This window comes from Micromys minutus (assembly GCF_963924665.1).
Source record: "Micromys minutus genome assembly, chromosome: 27".
Classification (NCBI taxonomy): Eukaryota; Metazoa; Chordata; class Mammalia; order Rodentia; family Muridae; genus Micromys; species Micromys minutus.
In genome coordinates this window covers 33,262,838-33,282,816 of record NC_137962.1, presented here as the reverse complement: position 1 = coordinate 33,282,816, position 19,979 = coordinate 33,262,838, and the positions used below count along the sequence as shown (strand labels likewise).

Below are 19,979 nucleotides of genomic sequence, written 5' to 3'. Positions count from 1 at the left end.
CAGATCAAAGGCTGGCCCTGAGTCTGACTCACAACCTGCTACTGCAGAGAGGTTTTTTTTTTTTTTTTTTTTCTTCTCCCCCTAGTTAAATATTTGTTAACAAAATTCCAGGCCTAAATTTCCAAAGGCTGATTTAACATGGTATTTGAGGAGTGGTACACAAGTAGCTTTAGACTGTTAACTGCAGATGGTGCCCCACCCCCACCCCCGTGAATGGGGCTCCTCAAGCGAACTGGAAAGTGTGAGTTCTAACATACTATGTCTTTAGGGAGGCATGACCGGCTTTCTATGGCTGAGTATTTTAATGTACGTCTTCCAGGCTTCTTCCCCCTCCACCAGATGGTGGAATTAGTCTCCGGTATTCAAAGGCGGGAACAAAAGCCCTTTCCCACCTCAAACTGGTCCTGCCTCTAGACAAGCTCCGTGTCACAGGGGTTTCTGGTTCCTCTCCCTGGTCTTTGTTGCCACGGGGCTCCTTCCTCATGAAACTAATGAGATGGGCCCATTTTGAGGTCAGCCAGCGCAAAGATCCAAGCGTGGACTTGGACCCCCTTGTGTGGGCTGGCGGCTGGGGTGGGCAGAGTGCCCATACCACTCAGCAGCTTCACCCAGCTCATTAGCAGGAATCGAGGAGCCGAGGGAGCTTAGCAACGCAGGAGCACAGCACAATCTGGCAGCCTGTTTGTCCCCCATCCACTGCTCACCCTAACCCTGAGTGCTTCCACACTGCTACTGCTCCAGAGTCTGGGTGGCTCAAAGACAGATGGCCAATAAGGCTCTTCATCCACGTTCACCTTCATGGGCTGGTATGCGCAGCGCTGCCTTAGGGTCCCCTCTGCTCTCTCAGTCATAGTTTGCTCAGGGCTCCAGCCCCAACCTTTGAGGTGACAACATGCGGGATGGGGCAGAGGAGCCATCTGCGGCTTCCACATTTTAGAAGCTTGAAGGGACACCCCATCATCAACTCTGAACTGCTCCAGGGCTCCAACACAATCTACAGTCACATACCAAAAGTCTGGTCTGCAACAGTCTCTTGAGAGGCTCATGTCCCTCGCCCTTACTTGCCTGCCTCTGCCACAGGCAGAGGTCTTCCCTGCTCCATCTGGCTCTGGGAGGTCCCTTCAAGTGTGTAGTCCCTTGCTGAGCCTCCTGTGCTAACGGCCTCTAACTTGTACACCCAGACTAGCATCCACTCACGCCACATCAGCTTGCAAACCCCTCCGGCAGCACCTCTACTGAGTTTGAACAGATGGAAGAGATTAATACCCAATATCCTCGGACTAAGTGGATAAAGGAAGATTTAGCAGAGACAAATTGGATTTCCCTCTCAGAGCTCCCCTAGGGTCCTGAAAACTGGGGGTTACCTTTGCTCCATAATACCGCCCCCGACTACAGGTACACACGTTCACAATTAAAAAAAAAAATTATCTGGCTCAGAGTCTTGAAAGATTCTAATCTGCAACCTAAACTCAAAGGAACTCCAATTAAAAACTGTCATCACTCGTTAATTCAGTAAATATCTCCAGCACCGTGTGTGCCAGGGGTGGTGTCAGGATGCCAAGAGGAAGCCTTACGGTGGTGCCCTGAAGATGGCCTCAGCCTGCCGGAGGCAGATGAGCCACACCGTTATCTGGTAGAAGTGCCATGAGGGGGTAGGGGTGAGAGAAGAGCTGTATGCTAGTGGGGGATGAGGGAGGCTAGTTTAGCTGGTGGGCTGGTACCAGGTTGCTTGTGGACCTATGAAGATGATGCTCCCAGTCTCCCATCAGTTGTATGGGAGGCACCTGGGGTGTGGGCTACAGCTGGATGAGGTCTAGGATCAATGCTGTAGTAGCAACTAGTAACAGCATAAACTAGTCTTCCAGACAGAACCCAGAGATACACAGCAAACCTATGCCCTCTCCACTCAGCCTCTCTGGGGACAATCTGGGAATGACAGTCCATGTGTTCTGCCTTGGAGTCCCTGGGTACACAGCCCACCCACAGGTCCCACGTGCCCATGAACCGTGTGCCTGAAGGGGTGTATGCAGATACCCATGTGCACGCCTGAGCTGGAGTCTTTCATGGAAGATGGGTTTGAATCATTCACACCTGAGTCAGGATTCTGCCCGGGCCTGAGAAGTCGGATGATGCCACGTGGGACTGGCCATGGGTCAGAGAAGAAGCAAACACCTCATCACAGCTCTACACTGCAAACCTTGCAGAAACTGTTTTCTTCAGAACATCAGTGAGCGAGCAGGAGTCCATCAGCAAGCATCACTTGGAACCAGGGGGCAAGACAGGTAGGTTAGCCAGGGCCACAGCAGACACGCCCACAGCCCGGCTGGCCACGCCCACAGCCTGGCTGGCCACGCCAATGCTGATTATAAACACTGACTGGATGGGCTGTGTCAGCTTCTGTTCTTTGTTTTCACCATCTTGGGGCTATGTTAAATACATTTTCACTGTTCTGTATCTTAAACCAACACATGCCTGTTGTCCCCAGTTCCTCCAATCTTTACAGCCAAATAACCTGGCTGGTAATTACATTGAGACCATTTCTTCCCACCTCCGTGGCATGAGGGGCACCATGCCTGCTGACCACAGTGTGTTTACTTATTAACTCAAGCGAAGCTTTCCCACCCTCTGTTCCAGGAGGAGGGAGTCTAACACTGCCAAGTATTTGCTAAGAGGCTGGAGAAGCCTGCACCCACACTTGTGCAGGTACCCCTTCCAACTGCTTAGACCCCAAGGTGTACAGGGGCCCATGACTGTCCACAACTCTATGATGAGACAGGGGAGACACTGGAGCAGTCTTGACTCTACCAGGAAACCCACTTTTTTCCTGTGGCCTCCACATTGCAAGAATGCATGAACCTCCATGGCCAAAAGTGCTGCCCAGCCCTTTGTGAAAACTAGCTCTGTCCGGAGTCTGAGCCTCCACACTCTGCAATGGCGCCCACACAGGACTGCAGACAAGTATCCCTGTGCAAACCTAGCAAGAATTAAGTGAGTCCCTCAGAATGTCCCCTCGGAGTGTGGCTCAAATCTCTAGCCAGAGGTACTGTCTTGGTCAGGGTTTCTATTCCTGCACAAAACATCATGACCAAGAAGCAAGTTGGGGAGGAAAGGGTTTATTCAGCTTACACTTCCACATTGCTGTTCATCACCAAAGGAAGTCAGGACTAGAACTCAAGCAGGTCAGGAAGCAGGAGCTGATGCAGAGGCCATGGAGGGATGTCACTTACTGGCTTGCTCAGCCTGCTTTCTTATAGAACCCAGGTCTACCAGCCCAGGGATGGCACCACCCACAATAGGCTGGACCCTTCCCCCTTGATCACTAGCTGAGAAAATGCCTTACAGCTGGATCTCATGGAGGCATTTCCTCAAGGGAGGCTTCTTTCTCTGTGACAACTCCAGCTTGTGTCAAGTTGACACAAAACCAGCCAGTACAGGTACTATTCTGCTTTTCTCTCTGTCACTGTGTAAATGCCATCCCAGAAAGCAACGTGATGAGGAAGGGATCTATTTGGCTTACACATCCCAAGTCCCAGAGGCTGTAGAGAAATGCTACTTCCTGGCTTGCTCGCCGCAGCTCTCTCAGCTTGTGTTTTATACAGCCCAGGACACCTGCTCAGAGTGGCACTGCCCACAGTGGGCTGGGCCCTCCCACATCAATCATAAACTGTGGAAATGACCACAGAATTACCTACAATCCAATCTGCTGAGGACATTTTTCTCAGCTGACTTCTCTCTTCCCCCAACGAGGCTAGTTTGTGTCAAGTGGGCAAAAGCTAAACTGCTCAGGCCTTGACTCACAGGGTCCTGTGCATCACTTAGACCGGACGTGATGGAGCACACAGGGATGGAGTTCTTGGGCTCATAGGAGGAGTTTGAGTCAGGAGGGGTGAGACAGGGAGGGGTGTGGGAGCACCACGTGGGGCCTCCTGCCCAAAAGAGGTGTGCATAATGTTCCTTGTTATAGAAGACAGAGTCACAGACATACACCCCCCCCACACACAAAAGGCCTGTGTGCTCCGGTACACAAGTTGACTAATTATTGCACTTCTTTGTAGCCCTAAAAACTGGCCTTCAGCAAGCACGGCACCAGCCACTGCCAGGCACAGAATGGCCTTCTGCTGTTGTCACTGCTGCTTCAGGATAGCCTGTCACCTGCTCTGGGAACTGTGTCCCGACCCTTCTGCCACATGCCTTAATTCCATTTGGTCAAAGACTAGCTCCTAGAGGGTCAGGAGATCATTCAACAACTTGTCCATTGTCATTTGGTTGGCTAATGACATGCCAGGTCTCTGGGTTCTGTGTATCACTTACCGTAACCACTGCCTCTTGCACGAGCACACACACACACACACACACACACACACTCACTAGCACTGTAGGAACCCAGCAGGTAGCCTAGACAGCTTCTCAGACTCAGCACCTGGGATATTTCAGATTGGCTAATCCCTGCACGCACGCATCACTCCTACGAATCACAGGATGCTGATCTGTCTCCCAGGCCTCCCCACGCGGACAGCAAAATGTCTCCAGCCGCTGTCAGGTATCTCTTGTCAACAAAAATCACCCCAATTTAAAAAAGAAACAGAAGCAGCCTGGACCCATCAACAGAGGAACGGATATTGAGAAACATGGATTAATATCCACAATAAAAATTTAGTCAGCCATAAATAAGAAATTATGAAAATTTCAGGAAAATTGCTGGGCCTGGAAATTACATTAAATGGTACTCGCTGCACATTCTCTTTCATACGTGGATCCTAGCTTCGAAGTTTTGAACGTATTTATGTGAGACAAAGTGCAGACAAAAGTCATAAATAGGAAACCATGAGAGAGGAAAAGAAAGACTATGGATGGTGTGAAAATGGAGGGAGGATTGCTAAAGTGGAAAGGGAAGGAAGACCAAGCAACAAACACACAGTAGGTTTGAACCAACCAACAAACACAGTAGGTATCAACATGCCATAAGGAGACCTGTCACTCTGTATGTCAATTTAAAATAAATGTAAAAATTTTAAATACCAGAATCCTAAAGATACCTAACCTCCCCCCCCCAAAAAAAAATTATGTATTTTAATTTCTTGTTAAGCTGTCAAAAAGGAGATGAAAGAGGCTGTGTTTCCCCTTCCCTGACAAGACTGGTCAACACTGAGTTAAAACACACATGGGGGTCAGCTGTCAGGACAGCAGGCTGGACACCTTGGAGGTGGAAGGGATGCTGGGAACAGTGTGGGGACAGTGACACCCCCCCACCCCTCAGCTACAGACTGATCAGGCCTCAGCCCCCCAGCCCCAGCAGTTTCCCATGTTCACCTACCAATCCTGTTTCAAAATAAAAGTTACAATCTCATTAGAAAATGAGTCCTCGGGCTTAGCTGCACCTGGGAGTTATTTACACCAAGAAAAGAGAAAAGCTGTGTGGTATTGACTTTGTAGCACCTGCCTGTTTAGTTTTCTGTCTTAGGTCGGCCTGCTTCACTCCAACCATAGACAAGAAATTACCCATTATTTTCCTTAGGAAGCTGGCCCCTTAGTTTAAACCAATAGCTTGTGCTGTTCTCACCTGAATGCATCTTTATCCGGACTAGACTGAGGTACCTGGAACCAGAGCCAAGGATTTAAGATTTAAAGCAGATGAGAAGGACACTGGAGACATTCAACATTTTTTTCTGGGTGAGAAATGAAATCTGGAGCTGGCTGCTCATGGGTGCAGTATTTGGCTAGCATGCACAAGGCTGTGGGCTCAATCCTCAGACTGAAAGAGTCTGTCTTACTCGCTTTTTGCTGCTCTTATAAAATGCTGACCAAGACCAACTCGTTACCTGGATTACATGCTGATCTGCAGTGCAGGCAAAGTCCATCAACATAGAAAATCAAGACAGGAAGTCAAGCAGGAACTGAAGCAGAGACCACAAAGGAACTCTACCTACCAGCTCACTCCCCTGCTTTCTTATAAAGCCCAGACCCACCTTGTAAGGAAAAGATGACGGGACACCAATGAAAGGAAAAGTCACTGAAAGTCACGGGGCACCAATGTTAGGGGAAGGATGAAGAGAGTGGGGGGCATATGGCCTATGGAGGTGCAGCGAGGCCTGAGGGCAAGGGAGATGCCTCTGAGGGGCCCATGTTGGGAATCCCTTCCCCCTGAGGGACCAGCCACACAACGGTAGAGTAGGTAGAGTATAGAATAGAGTTTATTCAGATTATGGGAGAGTTAAGAGGGTGGCAAAGGCAGAGAGAGAGAGAGAGAGAGAGAGAGAGAGAGAGAGAGAGAGAGAGAGAGAGAGAGAGACATGAGCATGTGGTGGGGAAGGGAAAGGGAAGAGGAGGGGTAGAGGTGGGAGAGCAAGGCTACAAGAGCAAGAGAGAGAGGAGGGGTCAAGCAGCTCCTTTTGTAGTGTTAGGTCACTGGGGTGGAGCATACCTGGCCACTGCTGGGTAATTGAGGGGTGGGGTATACCTGGCTGTTGCTAGGTAACTGAGGGGTGGGGTTTACAGAATCCCAACACACCTGCCTAGAGGGTGGCACCACCCTTAGTGGGCTGGGCCCTCCCACATGAACTAGCAATTAAGAAAATGCCTCACAGGCAGGTCCACGGGCAAATTTAATGTGGGCAGTTCTTCAGCTGAGGGTCCCTCTTCCCAGGTGACTCTAGTTTGTGTCAAGTTGACAAAAACTGACCATCAGAGTCTAAACCTAGTGGCTCACAACCCTCCTAATTCTGTGACCCTTGACTCATGCTGTGGTGACCATAACATTATTTTTGTTGCTACTTTAGGGTATGAATCATAAATATTTTTGGAGATAGAGGTTTGCCCAAGGGATCCCAACCCATAGGGTGAGAATCACTGGTCTAAACAAAATCTCTCTCTACCAGGCAAGGTCTCTTCCTACATATACTGTGGGAAGTGCTGGGAATCCATACAGTATGCTGGCCACTGGCACCTGTTTGGGGACAATATGACACAGTGGTCACAGGGAACAGGAATCATCTCCTCGCATGAGTACCCAGGTACGTGACACTCCAAAAGTAACTAGTACTATAGACTTCATTGTGGGTTCAGGAGGGTCTGCCAGTATAAGTAAGGGTTGAACCTACCATAGGCAGAAGGGGCTGCGGTGGTACCAAGCTCACATTCTTCCTCTGGGGAACTCATCTCTTTTCTAGCACATCTCAATATGAGGAGGAAAAGGCGGGGGTGGGCACAGCCCTGGCCCCGGAGCATACCACTGACATTTCAAGGAGACCATAGGCTCCATCCAGGAGGAGGGCTTAGCATTGGGGGGGCGCTCTAGAATGCTCTGGCCGGAGTTCTTTTGTAAGACACCTGGGGGTACTAAAGGAAAGATCTAGATCTGCTTCAGCACAGCAGGTGCCTGAGCAGGCCAACCTACAGTCAGGGTCTCCCAGGCAGAAAGATAATTAGTTACTAATCTCAAGGCGGGACAATGCATTGCAGCCAAGTCATGAGAGCACTAGGCAAAGCAACCATGCCATGCTTGCTGCCATAGCAACCCGAGGCAGAGGCGACAGAGCCTCTCCTGGTGCTTTATGCCCCATGGTGAGTGCCAAGGAGAGGGGGGGCGGGCTCTGGCACGTTAGCAGCGGACACAGCTCACTGAGACGAATGTTGTAGCTTCCACTCTCTGGGTTTCAGCTGTCTTAATCCTTCCTTGCTTGTTCAAAATGAGACTCAGGTCACAGCCCAGTGACTAGCTCAGTTTCCCAGGCCTGCGCTGTGCTGGGGTCCCGACACTCCCAGCAAACCTCCCAACTGCATCAGCAGCTGATAAGCTTAGAGGGCTGGAGAGAGCACTTGGGCCCCAGCCCATTTCAATGGCTACGGGGCTGTCCGTAGGAGCAATTCAGCGAGTCCAATCTTCTACGTTCCTGTCCTCAGAACAGGTGTGTCGGAAGATTCTATTCAAAAGCAGGTTGGAAACTTCTAGAAGTTAGGTAGGTAGTTCTGTGGAAGTCATAACCGGTGCTGGTTACATCTGCCACTACCTGCAATATAGTTGGTGAGGAAAGGGAAGGAGTAGGTAGGGGACTTTCACGATGGTGGTCACCCTCTGAGGAGTACACACCTAGGCCCAACGCAGCAGGAAGCATCCTGGCCAGAGCCCAGGCTAGAACTTATATTTGTTGGTCGTTGCTAGGAACTGCAGGGGGCTAGTTTGTTTTCTGTTGCCGTGATAAACACTAACCCAAAGCAACTCAGAGAAGAGTTACTTTGGTTTCTAGAAGAGAGTTTATCATCAAGAGAAACCAAGTGAGGAAAGCAAGCAGGTACCTCGGTGGGACACTGCTTGCTGGGATACTCCCAAGTTTAAACTTAGCTACCTTTTGGTTGGTTGGTTGGTTGGTTGGTTTTTTTCCCTCAAGATGGGGTCTCACTATGTAGCCCTGGCTGTCTTGGAACTCACTATGTAGACCAGGGTGACCTTGAACTTCCAGAGATTCACTTGCTTCTGCTTCCCAAGTGCTGAGATAAAAGACATGCACCACTTTGCCCAGCTAGCTACCTTTCTTATATCCCAGGACTACTGCCCAAAGTGGGCTGTGCCCTCCACATCAATCAGCAATCCAAAAAAATAAAACAATGCCCCACAGACCAATCTAAAGAAGGTAGTTGCTCAAAAGAGATTCCCTCTCACCGGTTATGTCTAGGTCTGCCTCAAGATGATAAAAGGGGCCAAGATGACTATAACAAGGCACCAGTCCCTACAGATGTCAATGCCCCTGACTCACTAGAACACTTGGCACCTGCTAGAATTTGACAGAGGTCTCCCAGTGGAAGGTGACGGTATCCCGGACCCCATGTGATCTCCTCAATTACAGAAACAGAAGAACACATGGAAAATAACAGGAGAGCTGGAGACATGGCTCTGTCTGTCAAATGTTTGCCATGCAATCATGAGAACCTGAGTTCAAATCCCTAAGCACACTTAAAAATACTAGTGTGCTGCCAAGTGGTGATAGCCCATGCCTTTCATACTAGCACTCAGGAGGTAAAGGCAGGCAGATCTCTAAGCTCGAGGCCAGCCTCATCTACAGAGTGAGTTCTAGTCACAGCCAGGCCTACACAGAGAAACCCTGTCTTGAAAACAAAAACAAAAAGCAAAACAAAACAAACAACAACAAAACCAAACCAAAAATACCCTCAGAAGCCAGAGATGTTGGATTCCCCTGGAGGTTGAGTTATGGCAGTTGTGAGCCACCTGACCTAGAGGCTAAGAAACGAACTTGGGTCCTATTCCAGAGTTGTACATGCCTTTAACCACTGTGCTGTCTCTCTGGCAACCATGACTCATTTTACATAGTAGCTAAGTGTCCTGTGATCCTGCTCGATACACTTACTGTTTGCATTGGATACTTGCTTACTCTTTGGGACTGTCTTTGCACACAGCAAACCTAGGAATCTTGGGCTCTGTTTGGTTCGGCTTATTCACACGGGGCTCTTAAAATCCTGCACTTGGCAACCAGGGACCCTCACCTGTATGTGCACTATGCAAACCCAACACACTCCACTCTGAACAATGGAGCAAGTTCTTAATGACCATCGATTTGGATTGTATCTTACTCAACTCCCCTCTGGAATGAGATTTGGAAGGCTGATCTGGCCTAAACTGGTTTGGGGTGAGGAACAACCAGAAAAACTGTGTCCCCAAAGTGAACTTTTAGAGAGACTCTCTTATTTAACATCTTATGGCTATGCATGACTAGGTGTGCATACATTTAAACTCAGATGCATTGTGGGTAGGGACATGAGCAACTTACTCTGTCAATCAAATAGATAACCACCCAAAACTATGTTCCTGGAAACCAAACTCCCCATAAGAAAATGCCCCAGGCAACAACCCAGTAAGCCCTGGAATGCCTTCAACCATGCATCCTGCTGTTAATCTTGACAATGGAGTTCTGACCTGTACCTTTGCTTTTCTTATAAAATATCCTCTGTCGAGTCCTTGCGTGGCTTCAGGGAGTTGACCTAACCAGACATGGGAAGGAAGACGGACGAACATACACAGAGAAGATGGAGTCAGGTGGACTGGACTGTGATAGAGAAATTGCAGCACCCAAGAAGCTCAGTGTGTTCGTTATATAGACTTGAACAGGAAGGAGGGACAGATTAAAGGACGAGGAAGCAGGAGTTACGGTAGACAACTGGAGCAGGTTGAGCTAATCTCTGTTGGAGGAGTCTGTAGGACAGCAGTCTGCAGGCCATAACCACCCACCTGCCTCTGCCCCGCAGGTGCTGGCATTAAAGGTATATGTGCCACCATGCCCAGCAAAAAGTTCCTTTTGTAGGTAGGGCCGATGCAAAGTGATGGCAGACACAGTCTACATACCCTGTCAACATGGACCAGAGCAAGGCTTCACCATCCTTCTGAGCCTCAGCCTTTAGGAAGGAAGGAAGGTTTTGCCATTTCCCCATGGCTCTGAGGCTATGAAGGCCTTCACAGGATGGCCTGAATATGCTCAGGGCTTTGCATACTCAGGGCTTCCTGGAAATCTCAAAACATTGCCCTCCACATTGCCCTCCATATGTGCCTTTATTTTATGATGGAATCAGACCAAAACCTGGAAGCGCCCAGCCCACTCCCAACCACTAGTAACACATTGTATCATCTGTGAATAAGAGTAGTAGCCATTGACTAGTGGTGCAAGCCTCACATCCCAGCTCTCTGGAGGCAGAAGCCCGAGGGTCTCTTGAGTTCAAGGCCAGTCTGGTCTACAGAGCAAGTTCCAGGGTAGCCAGAGCTACATGGGGGTGCGGGGAGGGGGGAAGAATAGTATTCTTCTTTCCAAAATTTACATCTAATTTTTTTTCTTGTCTTACTACATTGGCTGAAACTTCCAGTCCAACTACCGAGATCCTGAGATTTGGTAAGAAGTCTGGCAAACAGTAAGAGTTAAAGAAATATTGACTGAGGAAATAGTTGAATTTTTCCTGAGGTATTGGAAACGATCTTACTCATTACTGACAACTACCGTTAAGAGTCTCTGAGCAGGAGCTAGTTCTTGGCCTGTGTGACAGCACATGCCTGTGATCTCAGTACTAGAAAGGCTATGGCAGGAGGGTCCTGAGTTCCAGGCCAACCTGAACTACATAATGAGACCCTATCTCAGAGAAAGTGGGGAGGACACAGATGGGGGAGGAGTTGTGAACTTCTAATATGCAAATGAGCATGAGCTGTACATTACCTAATAGGCAGAAATAAAACAGCTGACCACAAAATTAGAAAAATAAAATAAAATAGATGGAATGAAGAAAAGGAATAAAACCTATATCATTTAGAGTCTAATTCGGCAGCTGCCAAGAATAAATCAATTTGGGGAATCATTTAATTAATAAGAACTTGAGGGGAAGGTTGAGAACAAAACCACCAGCCAAAGCACCAGTGGTTTCCAGCACTCCAACAGAGACTGGAAAATGTGACTGAAAAAAAGAGAGAAACACAGAAGAAGAGGAGTCAATTTACTTATTTTTACTTTACTCTATTTTTTTGACAGGGTTTCTCTATATAACTCTGGCTATCCTGAAGCTGGCTATGTAGACCAGGCTGGGCTCGAACTCACAGAGATCCACCTGCCTCAGCCTCCCAACCACTGGCATTAAAGGTATGTGTGCCACCATGCCCGGCAAAAAGTCCCTTTTATAACAGTAGTTGAAAGCCATAGAATTCCTAGAAATAAGCCCAATTGCAGAACATGATTAATTTTAATAAATTACACAAATGACAACAATAAGATGAATGGCTGGAGAGATGGTTCTTAAAGAGCTCTGACTGCTTTTCCATAGGACCTGGATTTAGTTCTTAGCACCCAAATGGTGGCTTATGAACAGACATGACTCCAGTTCCAGGGGATCTGATGCCATCTCTTGGCCTCTTTGGGAACTGCATGCATATGGTACACATACATACAAACACATGAAATAGTTACCTTTTTTTTTAAAGGAAGATATAAACTGGGTGTGGCCATCTGCACTTTTAACCATGCACTTAGGAGGCAGAGGCAGGCCAGTCTCTGAATTTGAGGCCAACCTGATCTACATAGCAAGTTCCAGGCTAGCCAGTATGATCTCATCAAGAAAGAAGGAAAGAAAGAGGGGGAGGGAAGGAGGGAGACAGACTGAGACAGAGAGACAGACAGACAGACAGAAGATAGATGCCATGCTTCTAAACAGAAACGGTATTTTTGGAAAGAGCTCATTTGTCCCCAGAGAGGAGAGTAGGTTCTTTTATTTGTTTGTTTGTTTGTTTTAAAGCCACTGTAACAAATTGCCAGACTTAATAGATTAGAACAGTAAATTCTGCTAGCAGAGAGGCCGAAAAGTCTGAGCTCAAGCTGCGGACAGCAGTGACTTCTTTCAGAGTCTCTGAGGGAGTGACCAAGCTTTTCCTCCTCTGATGAGGATTAGCAGTCCTGAGCACTCCTAGTCTCAGCCCATCTTAACATAGCTTCTCTTCTCTTCTTTGTTTCAGACAGACAGACAGACAGACACACACAGACAGACAGACAGACACACACACACAGACAGACAGACACACACACACAGACAGACACACACACACACAGACAGACAGACAAACAGACACACACACACACACATACATATACATACACACACACATACACACACACACACATACACACACCAGGGCAGGATACACACTGGACCACAAGCAAGTATTTGGGGAAGGTACTTCACAATTAAGCTCTGTCCCCACTGATTTCTTCCTTAAAGACAGTGTTTCTCGACCTATGTGTGTTGTGAGCAACCCTTTCAAAGGGCTCACCTAAGACCAGAAAACACAGATACTTACACTGCAATTCATAACAGTAGCAAAAAATTACAGTTATGATGTAGCAACAGAAATAACTGTATGGTTGAGGGTCACCACAACATGAGGAACTGTATGAAAGGGTCACAGCATTAGGAAGGTTGAGAACCATCGCTTTCAGAAGCCACTGGACTCAGGGCTCACCCTCTTCTGGGATGATCTCCCTTCCAGACCCTCAGCTTAAACCAATCTTCAAAGATCTCTTTTCCAAAAATAGTCTCATTCACATTCTGGGCTTATCTCAGGCTGGACACTCACTCTTCCAACCGCTGCCCACATGATTCCCAACGCCAATGCTGTTCTCCAAGAAGTCTCCGGGACCTTTTTGAATCCAGCTTTACAGAAAGGGATGACAGGACAAGCCTGAGACAACAAAGCAGGGCAGAGAACTCAGGGAATGTGCTCCAGCATTACTCAAATCTGCTGCGATGTGAAAAGCAGCAAAGACATTGTGGCACTGTGGGGTGGCAAGAAACACCTCCATGAGATGTCTTCAGTGCCTGTGAAATGCAGTCTGTGATAAAGGTGGCATTTTAGGAAGAAGTGGGGGTGGTGGCTTCACATAGAACTTACAGAACCATCAGCGCTCTTAAGTTAACTCCATAAGGGAAGGAGTCGCCGCCTGGTGCCAAGAGACCTTAAGAACAACATAGGGGCACTGGAGAGTAGTTAACTCATTCGGTAGTTAACCCCCAAACCCAAATGGCCAAAAGGAAAACAAGATTGGAGTCAGCTAACCTCAGAGGAAACAGGAGTGAAAAGCAGCCCCACCTGAGGCAAGCAGAGACAGGTGGGGAAGGGCTGTTCACCAACTGACGTGGTAGGAGGAGCGAGCTGAGAGGGTATATGGATACGCTTAACTGACCGCAGTAAGAGCTTCAGTTAGTGAAGCATTTTCAGAAGACAATTAGGTGATTTGATTCAAATCTAAACAACAGGATGTGCCCACAGAGGAACAACTACACATGCATCCACAAAACAAAACAAAAAGGTGGTGTAGGTAAGGATAGGCCTTGTCCAAGGAAAGTCACTTTGCTATAATACAAAGAAACACTTGAGGTAGAAAGAACACAGCCTAAACCTCCACAAACTGTTCCACCCTCACCCCCACTCCTAAGACTGCAAGCATCAGGTGCCGATGGCCTTGCCAGCTGCTGGCTCAGCCAGTTCCCTCTGGACCCTTCAGACATCCAGGGCTCAAACATCTTTACTGCCTAAAAAACATCAACAACATCCCTCCAAAAAAAACAAACAAAAACCATTCCCCCAAACCATGCCTCCTCTTCTCCTCCAAACCCACCAGCCTCCGGGGTGATTGTGGTTTACCCTGTGGCCTCCCTCTTCCCCTGAAAACCTTTTTCTCCCAATTCAGAGTCAAAGCACAGTGACCTCTAGTAGCCCACACAAGGCCTTCCCAACCCAGTGGTCTCTTAAAAGCTGGGCTCCCAGGCCAGGGACCCAGCAAAGCCTGGTGCTACTCCACTAGATGACCTTTCACACGAAGCTGCTGACGGCCCCCTGCCCCCCAAGCCTCAGATTCCATTAACAGCAGTGGCGGTAACCATGGAAACGGGGAGCCCGGTGTGGGTGATAAATGGTTGATGGGTAACCACAGGGACAATGACAGAGCTTCTGTGCTTATTCAGATGACCAGAGTCCTGAATGGGAGCCAGCACAAAGGGCAGTGGCAAAAATGACAGGGGCTTCAGGAGCTTCTAAAGAGGGTGTAAATGACACCCATAACTTGTCACAAAGGAATACAGGCCAGTGCTGGCCCACACCTGTGTTTTTTGATCTTCTAGAGAATTTGCAACAATGTCTCAGCAGGCCTCTGTCAGATGCCATTTTTCTGCAAGTGTACTTTATAGCAGCTATCTGGTCTCCCCTCAGCAGCAGTTCACAATGAAAGTCACCAGGTCTCTGCAGCCTGCTGCCTCTCTACAAGTAGAAATCAGCCTGGCGGCCAGGCCCGTTACTAAACCGCACCTACTGCACACACAACTTCACACTCTCTATATATAGATGGACCTGGCTTGTGAGCATCAAACAATGCTGGCCAGCAGGCGCTGGGAATAGGCCAGTTTGTCTGCGTGACACATTGTTACAGTCACCCTATTTAAGATCCTCCAATGGTAACACTGAGACATCAGTTTCCATTATGTACATACATTTATTTATTTACTTACTTGTTTATTTATCTATCCAATGGTAACACTAAAATATTAGTTTCCATTATGTACATAAAATCTATTTATTTACTTGTTCATTCATCTATTTACATACTTGGTTGTTTATATATCTACTTACCTTTTGTTTATCTATTTACTCTGTCTGTGTGTGTGTGTGTGTGTGTGTGTGTGTGTGTGTTACTATATATATGTGGAGGTCAGAAGAGAACTTATAAGAGTCAGTTCTCTTCCTCCACATGTAGGTCCCAGAAACCAAACTAAGGCTAGTGCCCTTACCTGCTGAGACAAATGGCTGGCCTCAAAACGTTGGCTTTCTGATTGATTGGTTTGTTTGTTTGTCTGTCTGTCTGTTTAGAAGGGGTCCAAGATAGCCCTGGCTGGTCTACCCACTATGTAGACCAGGCTGGTTCTGAACTCATAAGAGATCCACCTGCTTCTGCCTCTTGAGTGCTGGAATCAAAGGTGTGTGCCACTATACCTGACAAATGTTAGTTTGGGGTTGATTATTTTATTTTACATGGATGGGTGTCTTTGCCTGCATGTCTATCTTTGCTACCACTGGTTCTTGGAATAGAACCTGGGTTCTCTATCCATAGGTAAGCCACTATCCTTATCTGCTGAGCCATCTCTCCGGCCCTGAGGATTAGTTTTTAAATTGACTCACTTCTGACATTTGAGCATCTCAGAGGAGAAATCATCGACATCTTCCCCAACAGTAACAGTTGGGAAAACATGAGATGCTCTGAGCCATTCATTCCTAGTCCTAAGCTTCTTGGACTTGAAGAGCCCTGGGTGATCCTGGTAATCATTGACTCCTTTATTCTGAAGGAGTGGAGGAAGATTACTACATTCTTATCAACTACTCAACACACACACATACACACACACACACACACAACATTCTACCAATAAATTAGATGGCCACTTGTCAAAAGCAGTGACCTACCTACTACTCTGTTTGGCAAACACTTGTGGAATAATCTCCACTATCCCATTGTCACCCTGAGGGTCCCAGATGAAAGACAGACCCTCACAGCTTCATGATCCCCCGCCCCTCTGAGTTTTGCTCCATTAACTTTAAGGCCTAAACAAGTCACTTTTTAAAGACTTCACACTCCCAAAGAGGGAGTATAGGTTGGACATTCCTAATTTAAACATCCAAAGTCCAGAATGTTCCAAAACCCCAAGCATTTGAATATAGTGTCGGTACTCCCAAAGTTTCAGAGGTTTTGAAGCAGTTTGGATTTTGGCTGCTGAGAGATCCAACCAGTGAAGGTAAGAATCTGGAATATTCTGAAATCAGAAGCACTTTAGATAAGGAATCTCAGTTTCACAGGGAATAAGTGGCTACACATGAGGAGTGGGTCCCCTCCTGGGGACTTGAGTCCTATTGTCCTCTGTTAGCATCCCCAAGACTATCCCTGGAAGACTCACTTTCTTATCTGCCCTCAGTTCTGTCCCATCAGAGCCAGAACCTCTGTCACTAAACAGTAAAAAGAGAGACTCTTTTCTGATGGCTGTGGGTAGAGGGTCTCACCACAGCGATACCCACGAGGAGGAAATGGGATCTAAGAACTGGCAGGCTATCTATCAGCCGGCCTCCCTGGGAACAGCCAGCATTCAGGAATCCAACCTGCCAGGGGTATCAAGTTACAGCTACACTTTCTCCGTCTGTGCCTTCCGACTCAGAGAGCTGGTGCTGGAGACTCCGCCTGGCTTCCTGCTTTCCCTTTCTTGGCTGAAGCCTTGCAGTTTGCTGGATGGGTGTCATGACCCGAGTGTGCTTCGGTTTTTCTTACATTTGCTTAGATTTCTTATTCTATTTTTGATTATGTGCACGGGGAGTCAGACACACAGGGGTGCAGCAGCTGCCGATGGAGGTGTTGGATGCCCTGGAGCTAGAGTTCCATGCGGGTGTGAACCTGCAGACTAGGGTACTGGGAAGCAAACTCTGGCCTGTAAGAGCTCCAAACCACTGAGCCATCTCTCCATCCTCAGCTTCTGCTTCCTAAGCAAGGTCAGTATGGGTGGGAGATGAGTCCGAAACTTCCATCCCTCATGGGCTTGTCCCCAAGACCACTGCAGGATACTGAGACCTGAAGGAAACAATCAAATTAAGCCCAGCACAAGAAACCATGAGAACTCACAAGAAGCCAGTGGCCAGAGGCTGAGCCTGATGCTTAAAAAAAAGGGAAACAGGAGCTAGAGACATGGCTCAGTGGTTAAGAGCACTGGCTGCTCTTGCTGAGGACCCAGGTTCTGATCCCAGCCCCTACACAGTGGCTCACAACCATCTGTAAGTAAGGTTTCAGAGGATCCAATTCCTTCTTTTGACCTCTGTGGGTGCCACGCACACACATGTACATGCCGGCAAAACACTCATACACATAAAAACAAGTAAATCTTTAAAAAAAGAAAAAGTTAGCATCCAGCTTAGTTACAAGCATTTTATCCTCAAATGGCCCTACAAGAGTAGCACTATCATCCCTGTTGTAGGAGCAGAAATTCAGGGATAAAGATACCAGGAGAACATGGTCCACAGAGTCCACTTAGCAGAGCTCACAGGGGATGAGAGACTGAAGGAGCAACCATGGGGCCTGCATGGGTCCATGCTAGGTCCTCTGTATATGTGTGCTTGTTGTTTAGCTTGGGGTTTTTGGGGGACTCAGAAAATCAAGAGTGAGGGCTGTCTGACTCGTTTACCTGTTCTTGGGACTCCTTTCCTCCTAGCAGTCACCTCATTTTGCCTTGATATGAGGCTCTGGGCCTAGTCTTATTGCATCTTGCTATGTCATGTTCTGTTGCTATCTCTGGGAGGCCTGCTCATTCCTGAACTAAAACAGAGAAGGAGTGGACTTGGGAGAAAAAGGAGGTAGGGGGAGGGACTTGAAGAAATGGATGGAAGAAGAGTTTGATTGAGGTATACTTCATGAAAGTATAAAATATTTAAAAAAAAAAAAGATGAGCCTTACATTCTTAGCGTTTGAGAAAGGGGCACACAGAATTGCCTTTTTGAAGCATTGCATTATTTTATTTAGCCATATATGTCATAGTTCCTTAAGACGCTTACAAATCATCTTTATGATGTGATCTTCTAATAGTAAATGGAAACCTAAATGTGGTTAAAAAGGGGAGTTCGAGTTATTCAAGTTGCCGACACAGTGAGGTGGAGACGAAAAGACAAACTTCCCATATTAGATCTGCACGGCGAAGGTACTGCTGTCTACTTACGGAAAACTATGTGGTTACAAAAAATTTTTTTTTTTTTACAATGAGTTACACAGCAAGACCTTACAAAGAGAAAGGTAAACTAATAAAAGGTAAGTGTCTGGCTGGAAAGACAGATAGGCAATTCACAGCAGCATAAAAGGGTGAGAGCCAATAAAAGCTGTTTACTGTCCCTCAAGAGAGACATGCAAATCAGACAGGGAGAACACTTACTGCGGACGACTATGCTTACCCCACACGGCTGAAAAATATACAGAAGCTCCTCCCCTCCAGTGATGGAGATATGGAGGGTTATCTGGGGCCGTCTGCCCACCTCAGACTCTGAACACACCAGCTGAACACACCATACGAATTTTCCCAAGTCTACTCAAAGTCACCTATCATTTCCCTTCTGGGAATCTGTCATTCAGAAGGGTCTCCAAGGTTACACGTGCCCACATAAGTATTTTCACTAATACAGTGGAAATGAGCACACAGGAGGAGGTACTGGTTAAGGACAGTATCATACCCATGTAATGGGAAACAGAGCTGTGATACACAGTTAGGCCATGTTAGAGCACCAAGGTGAAAAGTCCACGTCACACTTGTTAAAGTTGTGACTGTGTGTGTGTGTGTGTGTGTATGTGTATGCGTGCTGGCACACCCACCTGCAAAATGCACACATGCATGCCACAGCCTGTAGATCAGAGGACAACCTGCAAGAATTGGTTTGCTGATTCCACCATGTGAGTGCTGGGATCAGACTTACATGATCAGAGCTGAAGACGCTGCAGAAACCGCAGGGGTGCCCAGAAACCTTTCTGTTGTGTGTGCATACTCGATTGGGTACCTACCAGGTGGCTTTTGTTTTCGAATTAATAAGATCTTTGTGGATTTCTAAATATAAACCACTCATTCATCCTCACCCTCCCCAAGAAAGCATCACTAACAACTGCTGGGTTCTGGGTGGCTCTGACAGACATCCAATACGGCGAGTGCCTCCAAGCATGGCACTGGCTTGGTTCCTAAACAGCAGCACTGAGACCCCTCTCAATCTCATCCTTGGACCACATTCAGCCTCATCCTTGGATCCTGGAAGCATCACCACCTAGTGTCCCACCTACCAAGCCCCCAGGTCTCTCCTTCAGTGCCCTATCTTAGCACCTCCAGGCTCCTGTCACACCTCCCTATCCATCCGCTGCTAATACCATCTCTGATCCGCTGCTAATACCACACTTCTAGAGCATCCCACATTAACTTCTAAAACAGTTTCAAGGCTCTGGTCCCCCAGAGAAGCACAGTAGCAAAGACAAGCAGAAACGGATTGCTAAAGGTCTTCAGAGAAGGTTAATTGTCCACAGAGGCTGCAGGATCAGCACCAAGGTACCTGGAAGCAATATGACTAAGAGCTCAAAGGGAGCCAGCCGCAGAGGACACTGGGAAAGAGGGAGCCGCAAAGGACACTGGGAAAGAGGGAGCCGCAGAGGACACTGGGAAAGAGCCCAGCCAAGCTTCCTTTGTGGTCAGTTGAAGTTGATGGATACTGGAGGTCACTACACTACTCTGAAGGCCACATTAACCAGTTCCCTATCTGTGTGCAAAATATGCCCTCTGGGAAGAGAAATGGAAGCCCTAACACCAGAGCCCCACCCGACCCTGAGTAGCAGTGGGTTCCGGCTGCTACCAGGGCCTCTCATTGGCTGCTGGAATGTGTCCTGATGTCCTCCTATACT

At 47.7% G+C, this 19,979-nt stretch overlaps 1 protein-coding gene across 1 annotated transcript in view; it reads right to left on the bottom strand.

Annotated features, from left to right (window-relative positions):
• The window catches only part of CELSR1 (cadherin EGF LAG seven-pass G-type receptor 1), a gene marked incomplete at both ends in the record, with an annotated part of 127,533 nt that overhangs the window by 87,014 nt on the left and 20,540 nt on the right, over nucleotides 1-19,979 (bottom strand). The gene's annotated exons all lie outside the window — the stretch shown is intronic.